The following is a 21,226-nucleotide window of genomic DNA, read 5'->3' as shown; positions in this document are numbered from 1 at the left end:
ATTCTATTTATTTTGATGGTATTGACGCCTGTCAACACGTGAGCCCGTTTTTGGGTAGAGACCGTCTCTACCTGTTGCCGAATTGGACTTTCCAAGCGCTTAGCACAGTGCTCTGCACACGGTAAGCGCTCAATAAATACGACTGAATGAATAATTATAATGATGGTATTTGTTGAGCGCTTACTATATGCCAAACACTGTTCTAAGCGCTGGTTTGAATACTCCTTTCATTCATTCATTCAATCGTATGTAGAGAGCGCTTACTGTGTGCAGAGCACTGTACTAAGCGCTTGGGAAGTCTAAGTTGGCAACAGAGACGGTCCCTACCCAACAACGGGCTCAGAGTCTAGAAGGAGGAGACAAAACCGGACGGTCAAAACCGTCAGAATAAATAGAATTATAGCTCCATGCACATCATTAACAAAATTAATAGAGTAGTAAATATGTACAAGTAAAATAAGTAGAGTAATAAATCTGTAAAAGTAAAGTGACTTATCCAGGGTCGCACATCAGACAACTCGTTCCCTTCCCCACAGCACCTGTATCTATGTATATATGTTTGTACATATTTATTACTCTATTTATTTTACTTGTACATATCTATTCTATTTATTTTATTTTGTTATTAGGTTTGGTTTTGTTCTCCGTCTCCCCCTTTTAGACTGTGAGCCCACTGTTGGGTAGGGACTGTCTCTATATGTTGCCAACTTGTACTTCCCAAGCGCTTAGTACAGTGCTCTGCACACAGTAAGCGCTCAATAAATACGATTGATTGATTGATTGATTGATTGATTAGAGCTCTTTCCAAACAGAGCAGGCCAGTCTTGAAGATCTCTTCAATTCTGTCCAAGAAGGCAAAAAGAAATAAGTTTTCCCACCGCCTCCTTAGCGCAGTAGGCAGCGCGTCAGTCTCATAATCTGAAGGTCCTGAGTTCGAGCCTCAGAGGGGGCAGAATTTTTTTCCCACTCTTGGATCCTAACTGCAGAAAGTGGAATTCCAAGTAGTCCACCGACTTATAAATACTGCTTCCACTCTTGGATCCTAATTGCAGAAATTGCTCACCGGCTTGGCACATAGTAAGCGCTAACAAACGTCAGTATTATTATTATTATTACTTATAATAGCAATCATAATATAATACGTATATTATATATTAGTATATTATAGTAATGCCTGTATTATAAGCAACAATAATTATAATATAATAAAATATAGTATTATATAATTTTATATAATAATAATGATGATGGCATTTATAAAGCGCTCACTATGTGCAAAGCACTGTTCTAAGCGCTGGGGAGGTTACAAGGTGATCAGGCTGCCCCACAGGGGGCTCACAGTCTTAATCCCCATTTGACAGATGAGGGAACTGAGGCACAGAGAAGTGAAGTGACCTGCCCAAAGTCACACAGCTGACAATTGGCAGATTCCGGATTTGAACCCTTCACCTCCGACTCCAAAGCCCGGGCTCTTTCCACTGAGCCACGCTGCTTTAATTATTATTACTTATAATAATGTCATTATGATTACTATAATATTATTAATTATAATATACTACTTATATTATATTCATTCATTCACTCTGCCAACTGTCAGCTGTGTGACTTTGGGGAAGTCACTCAGTTCTCTGGGCCTCAGTTCCCTCATCTGTCAAATGGGGATTAAGACTGTGAGCCCCCCCGTGGGACAACCTGATCTCCTTGTAACCTCCCCAGCGCTTAGAACAGTGCTTTGCACATAGTAAGCGCTTAATAAATGCCATTATTATTATTATTAGTAGTAGTAGTAGTAGTAGTAGTAGTAGTATTACCGTGTGCAGAGCACTGTACTAACCACTTGGGAAGTACAGGTTGGTAACATATAGAGACGGTCCCTACCCACTTGTATATATACTTATATATAAGTATATTGTAATAATGCTTATAATTATAAGCAATAATATAACAATATATTGCGTTACATAATACTATAATTATTATTACTGATAATAAGTAATAATAAGGGCTTACAGTCTTAATCCCCATTTTACAGATGAGGTAACTGAGGCACAGAGTAGTTAAGTGACTTGCCCAAAGTCACACAGCTGACAAGTGGCAGAGTCAGGATTAGAACCCACGACATCTGATTCCCAAAGCAGTATAATACTGGAATGGCCCATTGTGCCTCTTCTGTCCAGCCCACTGGACTTGGAGCTGTTGAAGGGAATGGACGAGCATGTTTCTTTCATTCATTCATTCATGCATGACAAGTGGTGGAGCCGGGATTTGAACCCATGACCTCTGACTCCAAAGCCCGGGCTCTTTCCACTGAGCCACGCTGCTTCTCTAACCCAACGCTTCGGACAGTGCTTTGCACATAGTAGGCGCTTAATAAATGCCATTATTATTATTATATTATTGAGCGCTTACTGTGTGCAAAGCACTGTGCTAAGCGCTTGGGAAGTCCAAGTTGGCAACGTATAGAGACGGTTCCTACCCGACAGTGGGCTCACAGTCACCCGAGGGACGAAATTTAGGGAGGAAAACTTTTTCCACAGAGGGGACTCCGGATGGTAAATGATTGCTGATTCGGCCGATGGGGATTCCGACATCAGGCAGAAGAAAAGAGAAAAGAAAAAAGAAAAGAAAAGAAAAGAGAAAGAAAAGAAAAGAAAAGAAAAGAAAAGGAAAAGAAAAGAAAAGGAAAGAAAAGAAAAGAAAAGAAAAGAAAAGAAAAGAAAAAAGAAAAGAAAAGAAAAGGGTAAATGATTGCTGATTCGGCCGATGGGGATTCCGACATCAGGAAGAAAAGAAAAGAAAAGGAAAGAAAAGAAAAGGAAAGAAAAGAAAAGAAAAGAAAAGAAAAGAAAAGAAAAGAAAAGAAAAGAAAAGAAAAGAAAAGAAAAGGAAAGGAAAGGAAAGGAAAGGAAAAAGGGAAGGGAAGGGAAGGGAAGAGAAAAGAAAAGAAAAAGAAAAGAAAAGAAAAGAAAAGAAAAGAAAAGAAAAGTAAAGAAAAGAAAAGAAAAGAAAAAAAAGAAAAGAAAAGAAAAGAAAAGAAAAGAAAAGAAAAAAAGAAAAGAAAAGAAAAAAGAATAGATGTTTCCGAAAAAGAAAAGAAAAGAAAAAAGAAAAGAAAAGAAAAGAAAAAAGAATAGATGTTTCCGCCCGGTTTCGAACCGAGGACCTTTCGCGTGTAAGGCGAATGTGATGACCACTACACTACGGAAACCACCTAAGGACCGTTATTTTTTTATTCTGCTCCGAGATGGCAGCGATTCGAGGACTCTGTCTCGGGATTTAGGTAATAATAATAATGATGATGGCATTTGTTAAGCGCTTACTACGTGCCAAGCATTCATTCATTCAATCGTCTTCATTGAGCGCTTACTGTGCGCAGAGCACTGGACTAAACGCTTGGGAAGTCCAAGTTGGCAACATAGAGAGACGGTCCCTACCCAACAGCGGGCTCACAGTCTAGAAGGGGGAGACAGAGAACAAAACAAAACGTATTAACAAAATAAAATAAGTAGAATAAATATGTACAAGTAAAATAAATCAATAAATATTTTATTTATTGGGAGGAGGGGGAGACGCTAGGAAGGATACAAGGTCATCAGGTTGTCCCACGGGGGGCTCACAGTCTTCATCCCCAGTTTCCAGATGAGGGAACTGAGGCCCAGAGAATAACAGTAATAATAATGATGGCATTTATTAACCGCTTACTAGGTGCCAAGCACTGTTCTAAGCGCTGGGGAGGTTCCAAGGTGATCAGGTTGTCCCAGGGGGGCTCACCGTCTTCATCCCCATTTTACAGATGAGGCTCAGAGAAGTGAAGTGACTTACCTAAAGTCACACAGCTGACAAGTGTACATATTTGTATATATATATGAATATATTTTATATATTTGCACAGATTTATTACTCTATTTTGCTTGTACATATTTACTATTCTATTTATCTTCTTATTGATGTGCCTATAGCTATAATTCTATTTAAGCAGCGAGGCTCAAGGGAAAGAGGATGGGCTTTAGCTGTGTGACTTTGAGCAAGTCACTTCACTTCTCTGGGCCTCAGTTCCCTCATCTGTAAAATGGGGATGAAGACTGTGAGCCCCACGTGGGACAACCTGATCACCTTGCATCCCCCCAGCGCTTAGGACAGTGCTTTACACATAGTAAGCAAAATAACAAATACAAACACCATTATTATTATTATTTTGAGGCACACACACAATTCCTGAAAAGAGGCGGCCTCCGGGGCCAGGCCCAATCTTGGAATCGGTTAAATCCTGTGAAATAAAAGCAATATAACCACGAAGGGATTCGAACCCTCAATCTTCTGATCCGAAGTCAGACGCCTTATCCATTAGGCCACGTGGTCGTCTTACTTATCCCATTTTTCCCTAGAAATCCCTCACCCAAGAAATCCAGCAGGATTGAGTTTTCTCAGTCTTCCAAAATATTCCTTAAAGCCCACATCCTCCAGGGCGCTTCCACTCTCAGTTCATTGCGTACCTGAGTTGTTCAAACTAAGAGCAATTAAGCGCTAAATTAAAAGCTTAAATTAAGCGCTTAGTACAGTGCTCTCTGCACACAGTAAGCGCTCAGTAAATACGATTGAACGAACGAATGAATAAGAAGCAACGGCGCTTAGTACAGTGCTCAGCACGCGGTAAGCGCTCAATAAATACAATTGATTGAATGAATGAAATATATTTTAGAGTCAATTACACCAAAGTGGTCTTTAGAAGGCCACAGGACTCGAGTTAGATGAGCATATTTTGGACACATCATCAGGATGACCGATTCTTTTAGTACAGTGCTAAACGCTTAGTACAGTGCTCTGCACATAGTAAGCGCTCAATAAATACGATTGATGATTCCCTGGAAAAATCCAGGGAAAAGGAGGAAGAGGCAGACCGACAGCTAGATGGACAGAGACCAGAACAGTGATAACAGAAAAACCGTTAGAAAGATTGCGGATTATGGCAGAGGACGGCACGTTCTGGAGCATAAAGCTATTTATTATTCAAGCGCTTAGTACAGTGCTCTGCACACAGTAAGCGCTCAATAAATACGATTGAATGAATGAATGAGAAAATCTGTCCGTGGAGTCCCTATGAATCGGAAACGACTCGACGGCACATATAATAATAATAATAATAATAATAATAATAATAATAATAATAAATGCAAGCTTACTGTTTGCAGAGCACCTCATTAAGCATTTGGGAAAGCATAATACAAATCGATTGATTGAATAATAATAATAATGACCTGGAGCCTGGAAAGAAGAAAAAGTAATTTTGATTTTCGATGGGTAACCGACGCCGAAGCTCTCTTGGTTTCAGGGTTTAGGGGGGGAGGAGGAGGGGAGAAGAGAGAGGACACAACACAATAATAATAATAATAATAATAATGGCATTTATTAAGCACTTACTATGTGCAAAGCACTGTTCTAAGCGCTGGGGAGGTTCCAAGGTGATCAGGTTGTCCCACGGGGGGCTCCCAGTCTTCATCCCCATTTTCCAGATGAGGCCCAGAGAAGTGAAGTGACTTGCCCAAAGTCACACAGCTAAGTGAGCCCACTGTTGGGTAGGGACCGTCTCTATTTGTTGCCAACTTGTACTTCCCAAGCGCTTAGTACAGTGCTCTGCACACAGTAAGCGCTCAATAAAGACGATTGAATGAACGAAAGTGGAGGAGTTGAGATTTGAACCCATGACCTCTGACTCCACACAACAACACAACACAACACCAGGTCTGGGAACTGAAAAGAAGAGGAGGAAGAGACCTGGTGGAAGGAGCACGGGTAGGGGAGTAAGGAAAACTGAGTTTTCAGTCCCACCTCTGCGGCTGGCCTGCTAAGTGACCTTGTATAAGTCACTTCACCTCCGCTTCACTTTTCGGTTCTCCAATTGCAGACATGTAGCTCAGTGGCAAGAGTCCGGGCTTGGAAACTTTAGGTCATGGGTTCTAATGCCGCTCCGTCACTTAGCTGGGTGGCTTTGGGCAAGTCACTTTACTTCTCTGTGCCTCAGTGACCTCATCTGGAAAATGGGGATGAAGACTGTAAGCCCCACGTGGGACAACCTGATCACCTTCTAACCTCCCCAGCGCTTAGAACAGTGCTTTGCACATAGTAAGCGCTTAATAAATACCATCATTATTATTAACAAATGCCATTATCATTTAATTATTATATCTTTACGCTCATGATTATCATTATTAACAAATGCCATCATCGTTTAATTATCATATCTTTACGTTCATTATTATTATTATTATTATTAACAAATGCCATCATCGTTTAATTATTATATCTTTACGCTCATTATTATTATTATTAACAAATGCCATCATCGTTTATTATATCTTTACGCTCATTATTATTATTAACAAATGCCACCATCATTTAATTATTATATCTTTACGCTCATGATTATTATTATTAACAAATGCCACCATCGTTTAATTATTATATCTTTACGCTCATTATTATTATTATTATTAACAAATGCCATCATCATTTAATTATTATATCTTTACGCTCATTATTATTATTAACAAATGCCACCATCGTTTAATTATTATGTCTTTACGCTCATTATTATTATTATTATTATTAACAAATGCCATCATCATTTAATTATTATATCTTTACGCTCATGATTATTATTATTAACAAATGCCACCATCGTTTAATTATTATGTCTTTACGCTCATTATTATTATTATTAACAAATGCCATCATCATTTAATTATTATATCTTTACGCTCATGATTATTATTAACAAATGCCACCATCGTTTAATTATTGTATCTTTACGCTCATTATTATTATTATTATTATTAACAAATGCCATCATCATTTAATTATTATATCTTTACGCTCATGATTATTATTAACAAATGCCATCGTCATTTAATTATTATATCTTTACGCTCATGATTATTATCAACAAATGCCACCATCGTTTAATTATTATATATTTACGTTCATTATTATTATTATTAACAAATGCCACCATCATTTATTATATCTTTACGCTCATTGCTTCACCCTACCCTTAATTAATTACAGCAAAAATCCAAGTAGCTGCCCCAGTGGCCTAATGGATAAGGTATTGGCCTCCTAAGCCAGGGATTGTGGGTTCGAGTCCCACCTGGGGTGGATTGGCTTTTTTTTAAACTGGGAAACTTTAAAGTAATTTTTCCCTGTTCCCATGCAACAATTTAGACCGCCTTCGACTTTTAAATTGTTTTTAAAAAATCAAACAACCGAAAGTAATCCATGGGCACCTACAATAATCTAGTGGAAGTCACTTCATTCATTCAATTGTATTTATTGAGCGCTTACTGTGTGCAAAGCACTGTGCTAAGCGCTTGGAAAGTGCGATCCGGCAACAGGTAGAGACAATCCCTACCCAACAAAGGGCTCACGCTGTGACTCAGTTATTTTATCTGTAAAATGGGGATGAAGACTGTGAGCCCCATGTGGGACAACCTGATTACCTTGTATCTCCCCCAGCGCTTAGAACGGTGCTTGGCACGTAGTAAGCGCTTAACAAAGACCATTATTATTATTATTATTATTATTATTATTATTACCTGTTTAGAGCCTCATGTTGGACAGGGACTGCATCCGAGACGTTTGTATTAGAGAAGCAGCGTGGCTCAGTGGAAAGAGCCCTGGTTTGGGAATCAGAAGTCATGGGTTCTAATCACGCCTCAGCCACTTGTCAGCTGGGTGACTTTGGGCCTCAGTGACCTCATCTGTAAAAGGAAGACTGTGAACCCCCCGTGGGACAACCTGATCACCTTGTATCCTCCCCAGCGCTTAGAACAGTGCTTTGCACATAGTAAGCGCTTAACAAATACCATCCTAATTATTATATTGTATCTACCCCTAGCGCTTGATTGCCTCTTTTGGGCGCGTAACCGAGGTCAACATGACCTGAACTTTGATGAAAAAATATTCATGCTCGATTAGAGTGGTTCTTTCACTACGCATATGTCTCAGAAACTCCCAGCGCTTTGCACATAGTTAGAGCTCAACCAATACCATCATTATTAGTAGCAGTATTTCAAGCAATTAAATTTCTAGAAACAAAATCCAAAAGGGGAAGATAGCAGAGTAAGGTTTCGATCCTTCGACCTCTGGGTTATGGGCCCAGCACGCTCCCGCTGCGCCACTCTGCTCCTTAACAACTAATGACCTTCTAACTTTAGACGAGGCCGAGACTAGTCTAGACGCCATCCAGACTGTGAGCCCGTTGTTGGGTAGGGATGATCATCATAATAACGATGGCATTTATTAAGCTCTTACTATGTGCAAAGTATTGGTCTAAGCGCTGGGGAAAATACAAGGCTATCAGGTTGTCCCACATGGGGCTCACAGTCTTCATCCCCATTTTGCAGATGAGGTAACTGAGGCCCAGAGAAGTGATCTCTGCATAGTAAGTGCTTAACAAATGCCATCATTATTATTATTATTTCAAGCAGTTAAATTTCTAGAAATAAAATCCGAAAAAGGAAGATAGCAGAGGAAGGTTTCGATCCTTCGACCTCTGGGTTATGGGCCCAGCACGCTCCCGCTGCGCCACTCTGCTTCCTGAGAAGTTGTACCCTTTTAACTTTAGACGAGGCGGAGACTAGTCTAGACGCCATCTAGACTGTGAGTTCGTTGTGTAGGGATGATCTCTGTTGCCGAATTGGACTTTCCAAGCGTTTACTCCAGTGCTCTGCACACAGGAAGCGCTCAATAAATACAATTGAACGAATGAATGGAAGTTGCATGGAGCTACTATTTGAGGCCAGGAATGTAAAATGCCTGTCCCTCTGGGGATGGATCTGAGGAACTTTAGAAGATCATCATCAATCGTATTTATTGAGCGCTTACTATGCGCAGAGCACTGTACTAAGAAGATGAAACTGACTCGCTGCCTAAGCGCTCCTCCTTCTAAGGGTCAAGTTTGGGAGCAGGAGATAGAAGCAGCGTGGCTTGAGAGTCAGAGATCTGAGTTCTAATTCTGACTCTGCCACTTAGCTGTGTGACTTTGGGCCAGTCACCTCACTTCTCTGGGCCTCGGTTCCCTCAACTGTAAAATAGGGATCGAGACTATGAGCCCCCCGTGGGACAACCTGATCACCTTGTATCCTCCCCAGCGTTTAGAACAGTGCTTCGCACATAGTCAGTGCTTAACAAATACCACCATTATTATTATATTGTATCTACCCTTAGCGCTTGATTGCCTCTTTTGGGCGCGTAACCAATGTCAACATGACCTGAACTTTGATGAAAAAATATTCATGCTCGATTACAGTGGTTCTTTCACTATAAAGATGTCTCAGAGACTCACAGAGCTTAGAACAGTGTTTTGCTGATAGTTAGCGCTTAATAAATGCCATCATTATTAGTAGTAGTATTTCAAGCAATTAAATTTCTAGAAACAAAAGCCTAAAAGGGAAGATTGCAGAGGAAAGTTTCGATCCTTCGACCTCTGGGTTATGGGCCCAGCACGCTCCCGCTGCGCCACTCTGCTCCCTGACAATTGGAGCCCTTCTAACTTTAGACGAAGCCGAGACTAGTCTAGACGCCATCCAGACTGTGAGCCCGTTGTTGTGTAGGGATGATCATAATAATAATGATGGCATTTATTAAGCGCTTTCTATGTGCAAAGTATTGGTGTAAGCGCTGGGGAAAATACAAGGCGATCAGGTTGTCCCACATGGGGCTCACAGTCTTCATCCCCATTTTGCAGATGAGGTAACTGAGGCCCAGAGAAGTGATCTCTGCATAGTAAGTGCTTAACAAATGCCATCATTATAATTATTTCAAGCAGTTAAATTTCTAGAAATAAAATCCGAAAAAGGAAGATAGCAGAGGAATGTTTCGATCCTTCGACCTCTGGGTTATGGGCCCAGCACGCTCCCGCTGCGCCACTCTGCTCCCTGATAGTTAGTGACCGTCTAACTTTAGACGAGGCCCAGACTAGTCTAGACGCCATCCAGACTGTGAGCCCGTTGTTGGGTAGGGATGATCATAATAATAATGATGGCATTTATTAAGCGCTTACTATGTGCAAAGTATTGGTCTAAGCGCTGGGGAAAATAAAAGGCGATCAGGTTGTCCCACATGGGGCTCACAGTCTTCATCCCCATTTTGCAGATGAGGTAACTGAAGCCCAGAGAAGTGATCTCTGCATAGCAAGTGCGTAACAAACGCCATCATTATTATTATTTCAATCAGTTAAATTTCTAGAAATAAAATCCGAAAAAGGAAGTTAGCAGAGGAAGGTTTCGATCCTTCGACCTCTGGGTTATGGGCCCAGCACGCTCCCGCTGCGCCACTCTGCTTCCTGAGAAGTTGTACCCTTTTAACTTTAGACGAGGCGGAGACTAGTCTAGACGCCATCTAGACTGTGAGTTCGTTGTGTAGGGATGATCCCTGTTGCCGAATTGGACTTTCCAAGCGCTTACTCCAGTGCTCTGCACAGAGGAAGCGCTCAATAAATACGATTGAGTGAATGAATGGAAGTTACATGGAGCTACTATTTGAGGCCAGGAATGATAAAATGCCTGTCCCTCTGGAGATGGATCTGTGGAACTTTAGAAGATGAAGCTGACGCGCTGCCTAAGCACTCCTCCTTCTAAGGGTCAAGTTTGGGAGCAGGAGATAGAAGCAGCGTGGTTTGAGAGTCAGAGATCTGGGTTCTAATTCTGACTCTGCCACTTGTCAGCTGTGTGACTTTAGGCCAGTCACCTCACTTCTCTGGGCCTCGGTTTCCTCAACTGTAAAATGGGGATTAAGACTGTGAGCCCCCCATGGGACAACCTGATCACCTTGTATCCTCCCCAGCACTTAGAACAGTGCTTCGCACATAGTCAGTGCTCAACAAATACCATCATTTTTATTATATTGTATCTGCCCCTAGCGCTTGATTGCCTCTTTTGGGGGCGTAACCGAAGTCAATATAATAATAATAATAATGATGATGGTATTTGTTGAGTGCTTCCTATGTGCAAAGCACTGTTCTAAGCGCTGGGGTAGATACAAGGTTATCAGGTTGTCTCATGTGGGGCTCACAGTCTTAGTCCCCATTTTACAGATGAGGTCACTGAGGCCCAGAGAAGTGAAGTGACTTGCCCAAAGTCACCCAGCTGACAAGTGGCAGAGGTGGGATTTGAAGCCATGACCTCTGATTCCAAAGCCCAGGCTCTTTCCATTAAGCCACACTTCTTCTCCAATATGACCTGAACTTTGATGAAAAAATATTCATGCTCGGTTACAGTGGTTCTTTCACTATGCAGATGTCTCAGAAACTTCCAGCTTTTAGAACAGCACTTTGCACATAGTTAGCACTTAACAAATACCATCATTATTATTATTAGTATTTCAAGCAATTAAATTTCTAGAAAGAAATATTCTAGAAATATTCATCATCGATTAGAGTGGTTCTTCATGCAGTTGTCTCAGAAACTCTTTCAAGCCAATAAATTTCTAGAAACAAAGTCCTAAAAGGGGAGATAGCAGAAGAAAGTTTCGATCCTTCAACTTCTGGGTTATGGGCCCAGCACACTTCCGCTGCACCACTCTGCTCCCTAGTAGTTAATTGCCTTCTAACTTGTCCTAATCTTTGTTGAAGAAATATTCATGCTTGATTAGAGTGGTTCTTTATGCAGTTGTCTCAGAAACTCTTTCAAGCAAATACATTTCTAGAAATAAGTTCCTAAAAGGGAAGATAGCAGGGGAAAGTGTCGATCCTTCGACCTCTGAATTATGGGCCCAGCACGCTTCCGCTGTGCCACTCTACTCTCATAAGTAGTGATCTTCTAACTTGACCTGACTTTAATGAAGAAATATTCATGCTCGATTAGAGTGGTTCTTTACGCAGTCTCAGAAACTCTTTCAAGCCAATAAATTTCTAGAAACAAAATCCTAAAAGGGAAGAGAGCGGAGGAAAGTGTCGATTCTTCGACCTCTGAATTATGGGCCCAGCACGCTTCTGCTGTGCCACTCTGCTCTCTCGTAAGTAGTGATCTTCTAACTTGACCTGCCTTTGATGAAGAAATATTCATGCTCGATTAGAGTGGTTGTTTATGCAGTTGTCTCAGAAACTCTTTGAAGCCAATAAATTTCTAGAAACAAAGTCCTAAAAGGCCTTCCCAGACTGAGCCCCTTCCTTCCTCTCCCCCTCGTCCCCCTCTCCATCCCCCCCATCTTACCTCCTTCCCTTGCCCGCAGCACCTGTATATATGTTTATATGTTTGTACATATTTATTACTCTATTTATTTATTTATTTATTTTACTTGTACATATCTATCCTATTTATTTTATTTTGTTAGTATGTTTGGTTTTGTTCTCTGTCTCCCCCTTTTAGACTGTGAGCCCACTGTTGGGTAGGGACTGTTTCTGCATGTTGCCAATTTGTACTTCCCAAGTGCTTCCCAAGTGCTCTGCACATAGTAAGCGCTCAATAAATATGCTTGATGATGATGATGATGATGAAAATAGCAGAGGAAGGTTTCAATCCTTCGACCTCTGGGCCCAGCACGCTTCCGCTGTGCCACTCTCCTTGCTGATAATTAAAGTGCTTCTAACTTTAGACGAGGCCAATGTCGAGGCCTTCTCTCTTTCTCTCTTTTTCTCTGTCTCTGTCTCTTCCAAATACTGGAACACAGACTATCCAACTCGCAGTTGGTAAAACAGAACTAATAGAGAAGCAGCGTGGCTTAGTGGAAAGAGCCCAGGCTGGGGATGAAGATTGTGAGCCCCACTTGGGACAACCTGATCCCCTTGTATCCTCCCCAGCGCTTAGAATAGTGCTTTGCACATAGTAAGCACTTAACAAATGCCATCATTATTATTATTACAAGGAGAGACTAAGCCCAGACTGGCCAGTGGAAAGGTTAGTGTCCTGTAATCCCGGGAGACAAAGGACAGGAGCGTCTCCACTTGACTTTCTTCACCGGCCTGGTGGAAATAAAACATCCCACAGAGTCGAGAAAGAAGAGGCCCCGCTGGGATTTGAACCCAGGATCTCCTGTTTACGAGACAGGCACTTTAGCCAACTAAGCCACGGAGCCGATAACACCAATTCCCTTCTTGCCATGGGAAGCAGTCAGAGGAGCGAGAGATGGGAAAAGTGGCTGAGCAATTGAAGTGGAATTGGAAAAGAGAGGGAGAGCGCTGTCTAAGTAGCGTGCAAAATCTCGGATGATTGGGGAAGAAAAAAAAAGTTCCCGCTGGGATTTGAACCCAAGACCTCCTGTTTACTAGAGAGGCGCGTTAATCAACTAAGCCACGGAGCCCATGACAGACCGCTTTGGAAGGAGATTGTCCCTGGGATAACAAAATAATAATGATGGTATTTGTTAAGCGTTTATTATGTGCAAAGCACTGTTCTAAGCGCTGGGGGAATACAAGGTGATCAGGTTGCCCCACGTGGGTCTCCCAGTCTTCATCCCCATTTGACAGATGAGGGAACTGAGGCCCAGAGAAGTGAAGTGACTTGCCCAAAGTCACACAGCAGACAAGTGGAGGAGTCGGGATCGAATGGTCATCAGCGTGTAGAACAGTGCTTGGCACATAATAACGCTTGACAAATACCATTATTATTATAATTATTATCTCTGTCCCACTGCCAGGATAGTCATCATTCAGTCGTGTTTATTGAGCGCTTACTGTGAGCAGAGCACCGTACTAAGCGCTTGGGAAGTGCAAGTTGGCAACATATAGAGACGGTCCCTACCCAACAGCGGGCTTACAGTCTAGTCAATAAAAGAAGAATGAGGCCTAGCCTTTTGGGGGGAAAGTTGGCATCATCAAGGAAAGTGATTGGAGTTTCTTAGCATAAACATCATCTCCTAGACTGTGAGCCCACTGTTGGGTAGGGACCGTCTCTATATGTTGCCAACTTGGACTTGACAAGCGCTTAGTACAGTGCTCTGTACACAGGAAGCGCTCAATAAATACGATTGATTGATCGGCAAACACTCCTGCCGCGATAAGGAGAGTTGATTCCTAGGAGGGAGCCGCGAGAAAGTGTTTCTGAAAAACGCTCTGCTCAGTATAAAATAATGTTTCCGCCCGGTTTCGAACCGGGGACCTTTCGCGTGTGAGGCGAACGTGATAACCACTACACTACGGAAACCACCTCGTGAATTCACTTTTCTTCCAAGCCCAGATAAGAGTAATCAATCAATCAATCAATCAATCAATTAATCAACCAATCACATTTATTAAGCGCTTACTGGGTGCAGAGCACTGTACTAAGCGCTTGGGAAGTCCAAGTTGGCAACATCTAGAGACGGTCCCTCCCCAACAGTGAGCTCATAGTCTAGAAGATGACCTAGGGATTGTCCCATTTGCCCTGGGTGTTTTGTCTAATAAGAATAATAATGATGATAATGATGATGGTATTTGTTAAGCGCTTACTATGTGCCAGGCACTGTCCTTATTGCTGGGGAAGCCACAAGGTAATCAAGTTGTAATCAAGGTAATCAAATCAATCATATTTATTCTATTTATTTTATTTTGTTAATATGTTTTGTTTTGTTGTCTGTCTCCCCCTTCTAGACTGTGAGCCCGCTGTTGGGTAAGGATTGTCTCTATGTGTTGCCAATTTGGACTTCCCAAGAGCTTAGTCCAGTGCTCTGCACACAGTAAGCGCTCAATAAATACGATTGAATGAATGACTTTATGTTATTTGTACATATTTATTCTATTTAGCTAATATGCTTTGTTTTGTTGTCTGTCTCCCCCTTCTAGACTGTGAGCCCGCTGTTGGGTAGGGCCCGTGTCTAGATGTTGCCAACTTGGACTTCCCAAGCGCTTAGTACAGTGCTCTGCACAGAGTAATTGCTCAATATATATAGGATTAAATAAATGAATTAATCTGGGCGGGAAGACTCCAAAAATTGGAGAATGCGGGCATCGATCCCGCTACCTCTCGCATGCTAAGCGAGCGCTCTACCATTTGAGCTAATTCCCCCACTACTGGTTGGACTCCTCTGCCTCTTCTAATACAGTGCTCAAGAGGGAGGGCCAGATTGAAATAATAATAATGATGGCATTTGTTAAGCGCTTACTATGTGCCAAGCACTGTTCTAAGCGCTGGGGGGGGATACAAGGTGATCAGGTTGTCCCACTTCTCACAGTTTTAATGGTTTTCGACCACCAGCAAAGAAGAGATGAATTGTACTTTCCAAGCGCTTAGTAATAATAATGTTGGTATTTGTTAAGCGCTTAATATGTGCCAAGCACTGTTCTAAGCGCTGGAGGGGATACAAGGTGATCAGGTTGTCCCACTTCTCACAGTTTTAATGGTTTTCGACCACCAGCAGAGGAGACGAGACGAATTGCGCTTTCCAAGCGTTTAGTAATAACAATGTTGGTATTTGTTAAGCGCTTAATATGTGCCAAGCACTGTTCTAAGCGCTGGGGTAGTTCCAAGGTAATGAGGTTGTCCCACGTGGGGCTCACAGCCTTCATCCCCATTTGGCAGATGAGATCACTGAGGCCCAGAGAAGGGAAGTGACTTGCCCAAAGTCACACAGCTGACAAGGGACGGAGTCAAAATTAGAACCCATGACTTCCAAGCCCGGGCTCTTTCCACTAAGCCGCCACCTGTCAGCTGTGTGACTTTGGGCCAGTCACTTCACTCCTCTGGGCCTCAGTTCCCTCATCTGGAAAATGGGGATGAAGACTGGGAGCCCCCCGTGGGACAACCTGATCACCTTGGAACCTCCCCAGCGCTTAGAGCAGTGCCTTGCACATAGTAAGCGCTTAACAAATATCATCATCATTAGCATTATTATCAGTAGTAAGCCACGCTGCTTTCTCTAAGTAGCAGTGTCTGATCAAGCGCTTAGTACAGTGCTCTGCGCACAGTAAGCGCTCAATAAATAGGATTGAATGAATGATCTCTGAGGCCAAACTTCCAAAACCAATATTATTACTAGCACCAATCCTGCATTCCACTTGCGGTCAGTTCAGTTCCCCCTTCTACACTGTGAGCCCACTGTTGGGTAGGGCCCGTCTCTATATGTTGCCAACTTGGACTTCCCAAGCGCTTAGTACAGTGCTCTGCACCCAGGAAGCGCTCAATAAATACGATTGATTGATTGATTCTGCTACACTTTCTCTCTGGTTCTCTTGCTTTCTCCATTATTGCTCATTTTTTCCATGGTGTCTGTACCTTCCTGTAACTTGTAGAGGGGATTTGAAAAGTCGTGGGCTCCGTGGCTTAGTTGGTTAAAGCGCCTGTCTAGTAAACAGGAGATCCTGGGTTCAAATCCCAGCGGGGCCTTGTTTTCCCGGATCTCCAGACCTTCTTTACTAATAATAATGGCATTTATTAAGCGCTTACTCTGTGCAAAGCAGTGTTAAAAAAAGACTTCATTTTTTTGTCTGTCTCCCCCTTCTAGACTGTGAGCCCTTTATTGGGTAGGGAGAGTCTTTATGTGTTGCCGACATGTACTTCCCAAACGCTTAGTACAGTGCTCAGCACCCAGTAAGCGCTCAGTAAATACGATTATATAATAATAATTATGGCATTTATTAAGCGCTTACTATTGAAAGCACTGTACTAAGCGCTGGGGAGTTTACAATGAGTGAGTGAATGCGTGAATGTGTAGAGGCCTGATTTTTGTCCCCCCGAAGACCCACGCCACTGATTTTCCACTGCTCAGAATCGTGTAATCCTTTCTTTGTGGGGGAATTGCCCGACATCAAATCCTACTGGAAGGAGGAGGAGTGGGGAAGACGCCCCCGAAAAGAGTGGTGGTCCTTCCCACCAAGTTAGGATTTCGACAAGTGGTTAAGTTTGCTGGGCCCACGACTCAAAAATCATAGCGGCTCAGTGGAAAGAGCCCACTGAGGCCCAGAGAAGTGAAGTGACTTGCCCAAAGTCACACAGCTGATAAGGGACGGAGTCAGGATTAGAACCCATGACTTCCAAGCCCGGGCTCTTTCCACTAAGCCGCCGATTATCAGCTGTGTGGCTTTGGGCCAGCCCCTTAACTTCTCTGGGCCTCAGTGACCTCATCCGGAAAATGGGGATGAAGACTGGGACCCCCACGTGGGGCAACCTTGTCACCTTGTATCTACCCCAGCGCTTAGAACAGCGCTTAGAATGGCTTAATAAATGCCATTATTATTATTATGTAGAGACATATATCTCATAATAATCATTACGGTATTTATTAATAATAATGATGGCATTTATTAAGCTCTTACTACGTGCAAAGCACTGTTCTAAGCGCTGGGGAGGTTACAAGGTGACCACGTTGTCCCACGGGGGGCTCACGGTCTTCATCCCCATTTTCCAGATGAGGGAACTGAGGCCCAGAGAAGTGAAGTGACTCGCCCAAAGTCACCCAGCTGACAAGTGGCAGAGGCGGGATTTGAACCCAGGACCTCTGGCTCCAAAGCCCGGGCTCTTTCCACTGAGATCTTCTCTATATCTGCTACTGTATATCTCATAGTGGTAATAATAATAATAATAATGGCATTTATTAAGCGCTTACTATGTGCAAAGCACTGTTCTAAGCGCTGGGGCACTGTTCTATTTTGGATACCCGTAATGATGAATTATGAAACATCGTCATCATGATTTATTATTAAATACCGTAATGATTATTATTTGGAGAGCCCGAGTGCGACGGCTCTTTCAGCAGGCGGTGAAAACGAGTCGACCCTAAAAAACCAGAATTGTTTCTGCCCGGTTTCGAACCGAGGACCTTTCGCGTGTAAAGCGAATGTGATAACCGCTACACTACGGAAACCTCACGTAGACGCCCCTTTTTTCACTTTCAATCGTGTCTCCCCTCTTTCTCTGCCTTGTTTTCCCTCGAAGCAATGGGAAATGGGATCCAGTTGGATGGAGGTGGGAGAATAAATCTTCAGGAGACAAAGAACACCCTGTAGAGGAAGAAAATCCCATCATCAATTCCCAAATTTAACTACGGACGCCAACTTGGACTTCCCAAGCGCTTAGTACAGTGCTCTGCACACAGGAAGCGCTCAACACCCTGTAGAGGAAGAAAATCCCATCATCAATTCCCAAACTTAACCAGGGACCGTCTCTCTATGTTCCCAACTTGGACTTCCCAAGCGCTTAGTACAGTGCTCTGCACACAGGAAGCGCTCAACACCCTGTAGAGGAAGAAAATCCCATCATCAATTCCCAAACTTAACTAGGGACCGTCTCTATATTATGCCAACTTGTACTTCCCAAGCGCTTAGTACAGTGCTCTGCACACAGGAAGCGCTCAACACCCTGTAGAGGAAGAAAATCACATCATCAATTCCCAAACTTAACTCGGGATCGTCTCTATATGTTCCCAACTTGGACTTCCCAAGCGCTTAGTACAGTGCTCTGCACACAGGAAGAGCTCAATACCCTGTAGAGGAAGAAAATCCCATCATCAATTCCCAAACTTAACCAGGGACCGTCTCTTTATTATGCCAACTTGTAGTTCCCAAGCGCTTAGTACAGTGCTCTGCACACAGGAATTGCTCAACACCCTGTAGAGGAAGAAAATCCCATCATCAATTCCCAAATTTAACCAGGGACCGTCTCTATATGTTCCCAACTTGGACTTCCCAAGCGCTTAGTACAGTGCTCTGCACATAGGAAGCGCACAACACCCTGTAGAGGAAGACAATCCCATCATCAATTCCCAAATTTAACCAGGGACCGTCTCTATATGTTCCCAACTTGGACTTCCCAAGCGCTTAGTACAGTGCTCTGCACACAGGAAGCGCTCAACACCCCGTAGAGGAAGAAAATCCCATCATCAATTCCCAAACTTAACCAGGGACCGTCTCTATATTATGCCAACTTGTACTTCCCAAGCGCTTAGTACAGTGTTCTGCACACAGGAAGCGCTCAACACCCTGCAGAGGAAGAAAATCCCATCATCAATTCCCAAATTTAACCAGGGACCGTCTCTATATGTTCCCAACTTGTAGTTCCCAAGCGCTTAGTACAGTGCTCTGCACACAGGAAGCGCTCAACACCCTGTAGAGGAAGAAAATCCCATCATCAATTCCCAAACTTAACTCGGGATCGTCTCTATATGTTCCCAACTTGGACTTCACAAGCGCTTAGTACAGTGCTCTGCACACAGGAAGCGCTCAACACCCTGTAGAAGAAAAAAATCCCATCATCAATTCCCAAATTTAACCAGGGACCGTCTCTATATGTTCCCAACTTGTAGTTCCCAAGCGCTTAGTACAGTGCTCTGCACACAGGAAGCGCTCAACACCCTGTAGAGGAAGAAAATCCCATCATCAATTCCCAAACTTAACCAGGGACCGCCTCTATATGTTCCCAACTTGGAGTTCCCAAGCGCTCAGTACAGTGCTCTGCACCCAGGAAGCGCTCAATAAATATGATTGAATGAATGAATGAACGTACATATCCATAATTTAGTCCTCTCCCCGCCTCTGGACTGTAAATAATAATAATGGCATTTATTAAGCTAAATAAATAATAATAATAAATAATAATAATAAATTATTTATTTCTAACCTTTGAGTGCAAGCTTCCTGAGGTCATTATTATTATTATCATCATTATTATTATTATTACTGTCTGCAAGTATTTCTAACCTTTAAGAGTGCAAGCTTCCTGAGGTCACTATTATTGTTATTATTATTATTATTACTGTCTGCAAGTATTTCTAACCTTTAAGAGTGCAAGCTTCCTGAGGTCACTATTATTATTATTATTATTATTATTACTGTCTGCAAGTATTTCTAACCTTTAAGAGTGCAAGCTTCCTGAGGTCATTATTATCATTATTATTATTAGTCTGCAAGTATTTCTAACCTTTAAGAGTGCAAGCTTCCTGAGGTCATTATTATCATTATTGTTATTATCATTATTATTATTAGTCTGCAAGTATTTCTAACCTTTAAGAGTGCAAGCTTCCTGAGGTCATTATTATCATTATTATTATTATCATTATTATTATTAGTCTGCAAGTATTTCTAACCTTTAAGAGTGCAAGCTTCCTGAGGTCATTGTTATTATTATTATTATCATTATTATTATTACTGTCTGCAAGTATTTCTAACCTCTAAGCGTGCAAGCTTCCTGAGGTCATTATTATTATTGTTGTTGTTATTATTATTATTATTATTACTGTCTGCAAGTATTTCTAACCTTTAAGAGTGCAAGCTTCCTGAGGTCAGAGGGTGAGTCTGCTGTACTTCCCAATCATTCATTCACTCATTCAATCAATCATTCATGCAATTGTATTTTTTGAGCGCTTACTGTGTGCAGAGCACTGTACTAAGCGCTTGGAAAGTACAATGCGGCAACAGATGGAGACGATCCCTGCCCACACCGGGCTTACCATCATTTCATTCATTCATTCATTCATTCAATCGTCTTTATTGAGCGCTTACTGAGTGCAGAGCACTGTACTGAGCGCTTGGGAAGTCCAAGTTGGCACCATTTCCTTGGCGTTCAGAAGGAGAGTCAGGGGAGGCAATTCAAGTGATTGAGATATTCATGGATCACTATTGATTCGCTGATTGCTGGAGAAAAAGACAATTCCTGTGGCCTAAATTGTCACACGTAAAGAAAATTCTCTGATCTTTTAAAGTTATCCCAGCTCGAAAAAATAAAAAAATTTCACTCCGGGTGGGACTCGAACCCCCAATCCCTGGCTTAGGAGGCCAATACCTTATCTATTAGGCCACCGGGGCACATGTAGACGACAAAAAGTGAAATTCCTGGAAAATCTGCTTTTCCCCCCAAAGATTGGGCCTGGTGCTTTTTGATTTGGGAGAATTAATCATCATGATGATGGTATTTGTTCATTCATTCATTCATTCAATCGTATTTATTAAGCGCTTACTGTGTGCAGGGCACTGTACTAAGCGGTTCCAAGCGCTTACTGTGTGCTGTTGTAGGCGCCGCGGAAGACACAAGGTGATCAGGTTGTCCCCCGTCTCCCAGTCTTCATCCCCATTTTCCAGATGAGGTCACTGAGGCCCAGAGAATAATAATAATAATAATGTTGGTATTTGTTAAGCGCTTACTATGTGCAAAGCACTGTTCTAAGCGCTGGGGTAGATACAAGGTAATCAGGTTGTCCCACGAGGGGCTCACAGTCTTCACCCCCATTTTCCAGATGAGGTCACTGAGGCCCAGAGAAAAATAATAATAATAATAATGTTGGTATTTGTTAAGCGCTTACTATGTGCAAAGCACTGTTCTAAGCGCTG

The 21,226-nt window shown here is 42.4% G+C and overlaps 11 non-coding genes across 11 annotated transcripts; 3 read left to right on the top strand and 8 right to left on the bottom strand.

Moving 5' to 3' along the window:
- The first annotated feature begins 879 nt into the window (after window positions 1–879).
- Window positions 880–952, top strand: TRNAM-CAU. Its single transcript has one exon. It is a non-coding gene; the product is annotated as a tRNA-Met (tRNA).
- A 2,183-nt stretch (window positions 953–3,135) lies between these two features.
- On the bottom strand, window positions 3,136–3,208 carry TRNAV-UAC. The gene has a single exon. It is a non-coding gene; the product is annotated as a tRNA-Val (tRNA).
- Window positions 3,209–4,286: 1,078 nt separating this feature from the next.
- TRNAR-UCG lies at window positions 4,287–4,359 on the bottom strand. Its single transcript has one exon. It is a non-coding gene; the product is annotated as a tRNA-Arg (tRNA).
- Window positions 4,360–7,079: 2,720 nt separating this feature from the next.
- Window positions 7,080–7,152, top strand: TRNAR-CCU. The gene has a single exon. It is a non-coding gene; the product is annotated as a tRNA-Arg (tRNA).
- A 1,366-nt stretch (window positions 7,153–8,518) lies between these two features.
- On the bottom strand, window positions 8,519–8,590 carry TRNAM-CAU. Its single transcript has one exon. It is a non-coding gene; the product is annotated as a tRNA-Met (tRNA).
- Window positions 8,591–10,265: 1,675 nt separating this feature from the next.
- Window positions 10,266–10,337, bottom strand: TRNAM-CAU. The gene has a single exon. It is a non-coding gene; the product is annotated as a tRNA-Met (tRNA).
- Window positions 10,338–12,994: 2,657 nt separating this feature from the next.
- On the bottom strand, window positions 12,995–13,068 carry TRNAT-CGU. The gene has a single exon. It is a non-coding gene; the product is annotated as a tRNA-Thr (tRNA).
- Window positions 13,069–14,062: 994 nt separating this feature from the next.
- TRNAV-CAC lies at window positions 14,063–14,135 on the bottom strand. Its single transcript has one exon. It is a non-coding gene; the product is annotated as a tRNA-Val (tRNA).
- Window positions 14,136–14,902: 767 nt separating this feature from the next.
- Window positions 14,903–14,975, bottom strand: TRNAA-AGC. Its single transcript has one exon. It is a non-coding gene; the product is annotated as a tRNA-Ala (tRNA).
- A 1,243-nt stretch (window positions 14,976–16,218) lies between these two features.
- TRNAT-AGU lies at window positions 16,219–16,292 on the top strand. The gene has a single exon. It is a non-coding gene; the product is annotated as a tRNA-Thr (tRNA).
- Window positions 16,293–17,696: 1,404 nt separating this feature from the next.
- Window positions 17,697–17,769, bottom strand: TRNAV-UAC. The gene has a single exon. It is a non-coding gene; the product is annotated as a tRNA-Val (tRNA).
- Window positions 17,770–21,226: the final 3,457 nt, after the last annotated feature.

This window comes from Tachyglossus aculeatus, unplaced genomic scaffold (genome assembly GCF_015852505.1).
Source record: "Tachyglossus aculeatus isolate mTacAcu1 unplaced genomic scaffold, mTacAcu1.pri scaffold_101_arrow_ctg1, whole genome shotgun sequence".
In the NCBI taxonomy this organism is placed as follows: Eukaryota; Metazoa; Chordata; class Mammalia; order Monotremata; family Tachyglossidae; genus Tachyglossus; species Tachyglossus aculeatus.
Note: the sequence above shows the minus strand (reverse complement) of the source record. Positions and strands in the feature narration are given on the sequence as shown.